Consider the following 9,527-nt stretch of genomic DNA (forward strand, 5'->3'; position numbering starts at 1 on the left):
TGCTGACAAACCTAGAAACATAATTGGGGCGAACCGGTATTCGAACCAACAATCATAGGTTTCTGGTGTGCCCAAGGGATGCGACTCTGCACAGCGAATCGCGGCGCCTTAGACGACTGGGCCACCCGTGACCCCCAGTTCATAACGATCTACCCAGGAACATAAGCCTTTCTGCGAGCATGACGGCCATATTTGACACTACCCATGATAGCCAAATATCGACACACACGTTTCGATGGGCATCGCCAATGATTGACCAATGCTCAGTGGTTGAATGTGATGTTCAGCACCAAGTCCTGATGCATGTTGGACTTCAATGATCGCCATGGAAACATCATCAACCACCTGTGATGAAGATCGACTCATGATGGTTATGGCAGGGGATCAGTTATTGCATGGGGAGGAATCACCACAATTGCCACAATTAACAGATCTCCCCATCTACCAAGGACAATTCACTGGTGCCAACGAGCAGGACAACATCCTCACCAATTTCTCTGTGTTGCAGCAAACCAAAGCTCACTGTGCATGATCATCTTGGACGTGTCTGTCGATATTTGGCTGTCATGGGTAGTGTCAAGACGTTACTCCTTTTTTGAATTTTTGGCACCCATGCCCATCCTGACCAGTTATGGTTTGACACAACGGAGCCCCCTAAGGCCTGGAGAAAATAGTGAAAAATCCAAAGTCTGAGCGCCAACGTGGTCGGAGGGTCCCGGCCGACCCGCCTGTCGAGTTTCAAGATGTTACTCCTTTTTTGAATTTTTGGCACCCATTCCCATCCTGACCAGTTATGGTTTGACACAACGGAGCCCCCTAAGGCCTGGAGAAAATAGTGAAAAATCCAAAGTCTGAGCGCCAACGTGGTCGGAGGGTCCCGGCCGACCCGCCTGTCGAGTTTCAAGACGTTACCCCTTTTTTTAATTTTTGGCACCCATGCATGATCATCTTTGACCTACAGAGTCTCTGGATACAAATCTTGTCATGTCCAGTAAGGACCGCTAGTCTATAATTTGTTTGTTTGTTGTTTACCGCCACGCTCAGCAATATTCCAGCAATTTGATGGCGGTCTGTAAATAATTGAGGCTCGACCAGACAATCCACTGATTGACATCATGAGTATCGATCCACACAATTGGGATACAAAGACATTCATCAACCAAGTCAGCTAGCCTTACCACTCGATCCCGTTAGTCGACTCTCTTAACAAGCATAGTTACCTCTTACATCTAGCATGGGTTGCTGAAGACCTATTCTAACCCCGATCTTCATGGCGTCTACCCCACGAAAGAGTAATGGGTTTGCTATTCACAGCGACGACAACCACCTCACAGAGACCTTCAGAAACTGGAGCTGACTCTCAAAGATGAATGGCAGCAGATCCCGTAATTGATGAATGATCATGTTATATAGATACTCAATATTGATGACATGCCTGTTTCGACAAGGTGCAGACCAACTCGATATTGATCACAAGTCATTTTGTCCCTCCTATCCATTGTGTTCATTTCCACTTCCTGGCATTGCAGGAATTGGTCCAATGACAGATGGTCATCATGTCCTGAAAGATATGCTCTTTGCCAGTGTTCTCTCCATAATCTCCACTGTTGCCAGTATGTTTTTATTTTCACGTACCCCGCTATTTGTGTGAGCAGTTTATAAAAAAATAGTGTTTTCCTGACAACTACTGATTATACTTGACTTATACATAGTGCATGTAGGCCATGAGGGGGTGTAAATAATAAGCCTCGATATATCAGAAGGAGATTATGCTGACTTGTAAGTGCATGTTGAATGTCCTTGAAGTTAACATAAAAAGCACAATGAGAATTTCTGACTTGTGACCCATGTCCATGCATGAGGTGAAATGGGGTTTATTTGACGTATATAGTAATATAATTACAAAATGAATTTGTTACACAAATTAAGGCAATTCTTATTGGTTGAGGTTTATATTCATTTATATTCAATTAATTCACAAAAACTTGCATTTATACATCGTAAATGCACAATTTTATACAATTTGCGACCTTATACTTCGATGCATGCACAACAAATGAAAAACAATTTTTAAAGTGCATGTGTGTGTGGCTGCTTGTACTATTCCAGACAGTCTGGTTTTTTAGTGCTAGCCCACTGAGATATGTTGCCACAATTTAACATGGAGACGATACTCAGACACATTATACTGAATCCAAGCCGACCAGTCCATGGTATTTCCTTAATGACAAGCATCAGGAAGGATAGCCTTTTTTAATTTTTTTTTGTTATGATTGGCCACTGACAGTCCACCATACAGGCAGACACGGGTATGGTGCTGAAAAACCTAGAAACATAATCAGGGCGAACCGGGATTCGAAACCACAATCATAGGTTTCTGGCGTGCCCAAGGGACACAACTCTCCACAGTGAATCGCGGCGCCTTAGACGACTGGGCCACCCTTGCCCCCACATGAAATAACTACAGTTATAACGAACACAGATAGAGTGAACAAATTGATACAACGAACTGTTAAAAAATCCCCAATTCATCTCCTCTATATTATCATATAAAATGTGCGGATAAAACAAACTCTCTACAGTGAACTAACGTATATAGCGAACTGATATCTGATCCTGACAAGCCTAAATGCCACTAACTAGAGACGTATATAGCGAACAGTGAACCTGACAATTGGCTATATGCAATCATTGGCAGCAGCAGCAGTGACGATTCAACCTTGTTGAACTTGCTTTATGCTAATCTTACCTGTAACTGGACTAATCCTGTCTGTAAGACAAACATAAATTTCACGAGATAATGTCAATGTGTCAGTTCCCTTGCACCTGCTATCATGGCGGGCAATGCTGCTTTACGTGTATTGTGTTTGTTTTATCCAAGTTGGTGGACATTTCAAACAAAAACATATATAACGAACAATGTATATAACAAACTGATTTCTCCGGTCCCTTGTAGTTTGTTATATCCATGCCCTACTGTACAGTAAACTACGGTTATAACGAACTCAAAGTGCGATTGAATTTCTCTCTTGTTGCATTTGAAAGAAGATATTAAAGGCTATATCCACTTCAAAGGCTATTGCCTAATCACCGTTTTACAATTGAGGGATTGATTTAGTGAGTGAGCTTATAACAGTATTACAGTTATATCATAGCATGTCAGCTTAATGTGGGAAGAAAGCCCGAAGTGATGCAGGTCTCAGACGTTTACCACTTTGGTGAAACCCACGAGCACGGGTATGGTGCTGACAAACCTAGAAACATAATTGGGGTGAACCGGGATTTGAACCCACAATCATAAGTTTCTGGGGCGCCCATGGGACGCAACTCTGCACAGCGAATTGCAGTGCCTTAGACGACTAGGCCACCCGTGCCCCCTCCAGCAATATCATGACAGGGGACACCTGAAATGAGCTTCACACATTGTACCCATGTCTTCAGCATGACTAGCGAAAGCTTAAACCCCTAGACTAGCCTGCAATCCTTCGATATTTAGTAAATATATAGGGGAGTCATTGCATTATATGTTCGGTGTTTTTTCAGGTGAATGATTGCCTTGCTTTTGCATGTGTTTGTGATGGGTGCCACCAGTGGGGCAGGATATGCTTACATTTTTGCAAACACATGGTATCATCATAAACTGATAGTGATTTATAGACACCAAACATATTGAATCTGCTTTTGGCAAAGATTTCTTATGAATATGGAAAGCGTTTTGTTGCTTTTATTACAGAAATAATTTCATGATCCTTATCAGAACTTCAGATCCCTGTGGTTTTACTGACAATCAATGATAATGTGTGGTATTCAAACTAAAGTTTCAATTTTTTTTTTTTTTTTTTTTTTTTTATGCCCCACTTAGTGGTGGTCTGTAAATAATTGGATATGGACAGGAAAATCCAGTGATTATCATCATCAGCATCAAAGTATGCAAATGGGATAAGTTGACATGCATCAACCAACAACAAGTTTCCAAATGTCTTTGGAGATATATGGATACGAGTAAGGCAACTTATTTGATTTTTTTATTCTGAATTTTCGACTTTTAAGGTCGATGGATTCATAAACCGAGCCTAAAATGATGTAAAACCTAATGTGAAGGAAGTAATCACTGTCACACTTTCTCCCAATGGGAAAAACCTTGTCATTCTGATGTTACCTTTTTGCCCTGAATTTTCGACTGTTAAGGTCGACAGGTCCGTAAACCAAGTCCAAAAAGATGTTCGGCCTAATGCGATGGAAGTGATCACTGTCACACTTTCTCCCAACGGGAAAAACCTTGTCATTCTGACGTTACCTATTTGCCCTGAATTTTTTACTTTTAAGGTCCGTAAACCAAGTCCAAAAAGATGTATGGTCTAATCACTGTGATCACTGTCCCAACGGGAAGAGACAGAGACTAAGACCGAGTTTGCTCTGGGATTCAAACTACGTCGTAGGTTTATGACCACCTAAATGGACCAATTGTGGACTGGGACAAGTCCAAATTTACTACCCAGGTACCCTCCCCTCTATTACCTGACCCTACTTGGGTACCTGCTGTAGGTCTCAATTGATAGGTACAAAATGTCCGATTGAGAAAAGTTTGCCCTCGCAAAATGTATTTAAATACCATATAAAATAATCTGGTCAGGCATACACTGAAGTTTACTGCATGAAGTTTGATCTTTATTCAAACATATAAAAGAGAGAAGGAATGGGTGCATAGTCAGAAAGAAATGGGAACATTAGTGACTTGTAGTGTAACCATAGATTTTAGATCATTTTTGTCATGAAACAATGTATCACATGACTAACCATGGATCCGGGTAGACCTGTAGGTACCCGAGTGCTACTCAGTACCCACCCAGCCCGAGTACCCGAGCTACCCGTCCCAGCCCTACCATTAGAACACCATAGATGACTGGGCCACCTGTGCCACTTTCAAGAAGAAAATGTTTACGACATATCAAGGGGGCCTTACACAAAATTGGCTTTTTAATTTAATAAATCTGGCATTTTCAGAAAGCAAGAACTCAAACAGTCAGTCAAGATGAAAAAGCAAGTAGAAGGCTGTGACAGCAGTTACTGTCATTGTTGGGGCTCTATTTTCGATGCGTTGACACACAAATTGATAACAGACCAACTGCTTTCACTGTTTCTCCTCACAGTCTTTTGTCTGTCCTTCAGGCAGATTTATATCACATTAATGGTCGTTATTCGCAAGGACAATGACGAAAACCTTTCAAAAGAAGAACTTTTTTCCAAAAGCTAAATGGGATTGATGAGTGTGAAGGGGAGGATGATATTTAGTGCGTTATCATAAATACATCAGAGATGTCTGCAAAATGGACGACTAGAATATGTTTAAATCACGGTATGACACTAATTCAGTCAAAATGTCATAATCGCTATTTGGAGCCGTTCAAGGACGCATTGCGAAGCCATTTTGGTTTGTATGGAAAGGTGAAACACGAATCCTCGTATTTGGTTGAAAATATCAAACCATGAGAAGTTAAATGCCCATGGGCCAAGGGTTTACCCAAGCTCGAAGTTTTACATTTTCAACTAAAACCAATGAGGAGTGTTTTATCTGTCACCTAAACTGTCTAAACCAAGAATAAAAACATAAGCCCCCCAAACAGGATACCTCATACTGAAACAATAGCCTAGCAGTATAAAACAAATTCGATGACAGCATGTGAGAGAAAAAATATGTGCAGCATGCAGACATCTTAACACCTTTTATTACTGATCCCAAGTGTTTACAATTTTTAACCATATCTGATGGACACTGTTTTATCTGTCTCATAAGTGAAATAAAAATCTGAAACTACATTTATCAAAAAAATTATGTCTCCAACATACTTTCGATGAACTTTAGGAAATGTACATAAGATCTTTCTTGCTGCCCTACATGTAGTTGAAAAAGGGATTCTTAAAACCTCAGATTATCAGTGCTCTATCCCTCGATCCCCAAACAACATTTGTCGTTCATTTGATATTATATTGTTCTTCATATATCCTTCAGTTAGAATTGAGGAGTGTGCTGTGTGGATTGTGTTCAAACCCCTAGGACAGAGGGACTTTCTGAATGAGTGAGTGTGTGAGTGAGTGAGTGAGTGAGTGAGTGAGTGAGTGAGTGAGTGAGTGAGTGAGTGAGTGAGTGAGTGAGTGAGTTGGGTTTAACGCCACTTTTAACAGTATTCCAGTTATATCACTGCGTGTCAGCTTAATGTAGGAGGAAAGGCCGAAGTGATGCAGGTCTCAGACGTTTACCACTTTGATAATATAAATATATATATCCTGACATTTTCAAACATAGTCCAAAGTGAAGATAATATTTGTAAAATTCTTGAACTTAATAACTTGATGTGGAATGTGTTGCTACAGCATGAGCATACATTTTGTGTGACTACACTGACAGACCCACATAACTCTATGCCAAATAAAGGGGGCATGGGTGACCCAGTCGTCTAAGGCGCCGCGATTCTGTGTGCAGAGTTGCGTCCCTTCGGCACGCCAGAAACCTATGATTGTGGTTTCGAATCCCGGTTCGCCCCAATTATGTTTCTAGGTTTGTCAGCACCATACCCGTGCTCGTGGGTTTCACAGAAGTGGTAAACGTCTTAGACCTGCATCACTTCGGGCTTTCCTCCCACATTAAGCTGACACGCCGCGATATAACTGGAATAATGTTAAAAGCGACGTTAAACCCAACTCACTCACACACTATGCCAAATAAAGTAACAATGCATTGAGCTACACACATCTATTTATATCTTTAATTCTACTGACCCTTGCAAATTGATTAGCATAGTCGCCTTTTACGGCAAGCATGGGTTGCTGAAGACCTATTCTCCACCGGATCTTCACTGGTCAAGTCTAAACCTAAGTATTCCCTTATATTCATCAGCATATTATCTTTCTCTTTCTAAGTATCTAAACCTAAAAAAGTTTGGCTATACCCAATGCCCAATGTCTGGTGCCACGGAAATGGTTGTAAAATTTCCAATTCCTGTGATTCAAAGCCCAAACCTGTTAACCATGGGTGTCAGCAAATTAAGGTGAGGAAGTCATCAAAGAAATAATGACCGAAAAACAACACCCTTTACAAACGCAAGACTGATGCCACATTTCAATCCAAAGATTTCAAGCTGACCTGATACTCGGAATTGTCCTAGTTTCACAGGGGGAAAGACCTGATTACAGAGGACAGGTGAGCTAAACACAGATGGGCCTGATCAGGCAGAGAGCAATGGGGAAATCAGGCATATTTCAGATGCATCATGGTCCCCTGCAAGTCATAATTAGGGACGACTTTCTCAAAGTAAACTTTGCACTTAGCCTAGAACTACCATACATTACCCAGGGGCTCTGTGGTGTGTCTAGACATTGTAATTAGTGCCAGGTGTGAAACTGTCTTGCTGTAATTAAGGGTTCCACTTGATTACATTTCTATTAAGTATGGCCAATATTTAGCCATTATGTCAGCAGGGTGTGATGTCACACAAACACAGTCAGGCCAAACCAGACTTCCATCAACATCCTTGAACAGATGTACAGAGTACAGGGAAGAGGGTGGAGAGGTAGGGATCATTGTGAGGGTGGCTGGGTCATTGAATGAGTGAGAGTTTGAGTGAGTAGTCTAGTGAGTGAGTGAGTGAGTGAGTGAGTAGTTGAGTGAGTGAGTGAGTGGTTGAGTGAGTGGACGAGTGGTTGAGTGGTTTAGTGAGTGAGTGAGTGGACGAGTGGTTGAGTGAGTGAGTGGACGAGTGAGTGGACGAGTGGTTGAGTGAGTGAGTGGACGAGTGAGTGGACGAGTGGTTGAGTGAGTGGTTGAGTGAGTGAGTGGACGAGTGAGTGGACGAGTGAGTGAGTGAGTGAGTGAGTGAGTGAGTGGACAAGAGAGTGGACGAGTGAGTGGACGAGTGAGTGGACGAGTGAGTGGATGAGTGAGTGGACGAGTGAGTGAGTGAGTGGACGAGTGAGTGGACGAGTGAGTGAGTGAGTGGGTGAGTGAACAAGTGAGTGAGTGGTTGAGTGAGTGAGTAGTTGAGTGAGTGAGTGTTTGAGTGAGTGTTTGAGTGAGTGAGTGAGTGAGTGAGTGAGTGAGTGAGTGAGTAGTTGAGTGAGTGAGTGAGTGAGTGAGTGAGAGAGAGAGTGTTTGAGAGAGTGTTTGAGTGAGTGCTTGAGTGAGTGGGTGCGCAAGCGAGCAACGGTGAGCAAACGGGTGAGAGAGAGAGACACAGAGAGAGAGAGAGACAGACAGAGAGAGGTATGGCACTGACAAACTGGGAATCAAAACCAGGGCAAATCTTTTATTCCAACTCACAGCCCCAGGTTTCTGCCATAGGCTACAACCCTGCACAGGTGGAGCTGTACACACCAAGGCCATCCATGCCCCTCACAGTCCCTCTCAAATCAGGATAACCCTGGCCTACGTTAGTTGGCCACCGGAGCAGATCAGTCATCTCCCCTGATGCTCCCTATGATAAATGACCGTCTCAAGGGACTTATAGTTCAGGACAGTGATGAATAACACCAGGAATGTCTCTGTCAGGATAAATGCCACAAAGCCACACAAGAACACAACTCATAATTATATACCCATAATACCTGGTCGTACCAGGAATAATAGCCAAAGATGCATCAGTCATGAAAATTTAAACTTTGTAACACGAACTGCATCAAAACTGAGTTTCACTATCTATTATTATGTCCCACATATTTGAGACAATTTTACCTGAAAATTAAATTCTACTACATCCTAACATCCATACATTTAAGTTACATTTATAATCACCAAATTCAAAATTTTTGATAAATGTGGGAAAACATTTTTATTATGCATAAGTAGCAAAGGATACAAGTTTTAATGTTTAGCATAAAAAATCTGTCTGAACTGACCCTTTTGTATGGAAGCCTTTCAGGGCCATTTAAAAAAAATTAAAATATTCGATACTAGCTTGAAATTTCTAGATTATTTTCTAAAATCAAACAATAGTTATCATTGTGAATAATTCTAAGAATACCACCTCTATCACATCAGTGCCATAAATTCCTGTTTATGCTGAGAACCACACTATAAATTTTTATAAATTTTCAACAGACGTCCACCACACTGCCAATATATCCATAGTTGTGAGGGAAACCCTATCCCTTGCCAGAGGCGCCACTGCGCATGCGCAAGGCGGGAATCTAGTCACTTCTTTCAACCCATACTCTCATCAACTAGATGCAGATATTTGGGGAGGTGGGAGGGATTAATTCCTGATGTGATAGAGGTGGTATTCTTAGAATTATTCACAATGATAACTATTGTTTGATAATTCTTGTGAATACCTCACCTCTATCACATCAGTGCCAGTATACACCAGAGGGACCGGTGGGTTCTGGTATCTAGCATCCCATAGATATTTGGCTAGTGGAGTGGTAAAACCAAGGATTATATGCCAAAAGGGGTCTTAAACGGATGTGTCTAATAGTCTACTTACAAGACTTAGACGTATATAATTTTCAAGGTGTCATGTGAAGGGTATATGTAT

Source organism: Haliotis rufescens, unplaced genomic scaffold (assembly GCF_023055435.1).
Source record: "Haliotis rufescens isolate VD_foot unplaced genomic scaffold, xgHalRufe1.0.p SCAF_16, whole genome shotgun sequence".
Classification (NCBI taxonomy): domain Eukaryota; kingdom Metazoa; phylum Mollusca; class Gastropoda; order Lepetellida; family Haliotidae; genus Haliotis; species Haliotis rufescens.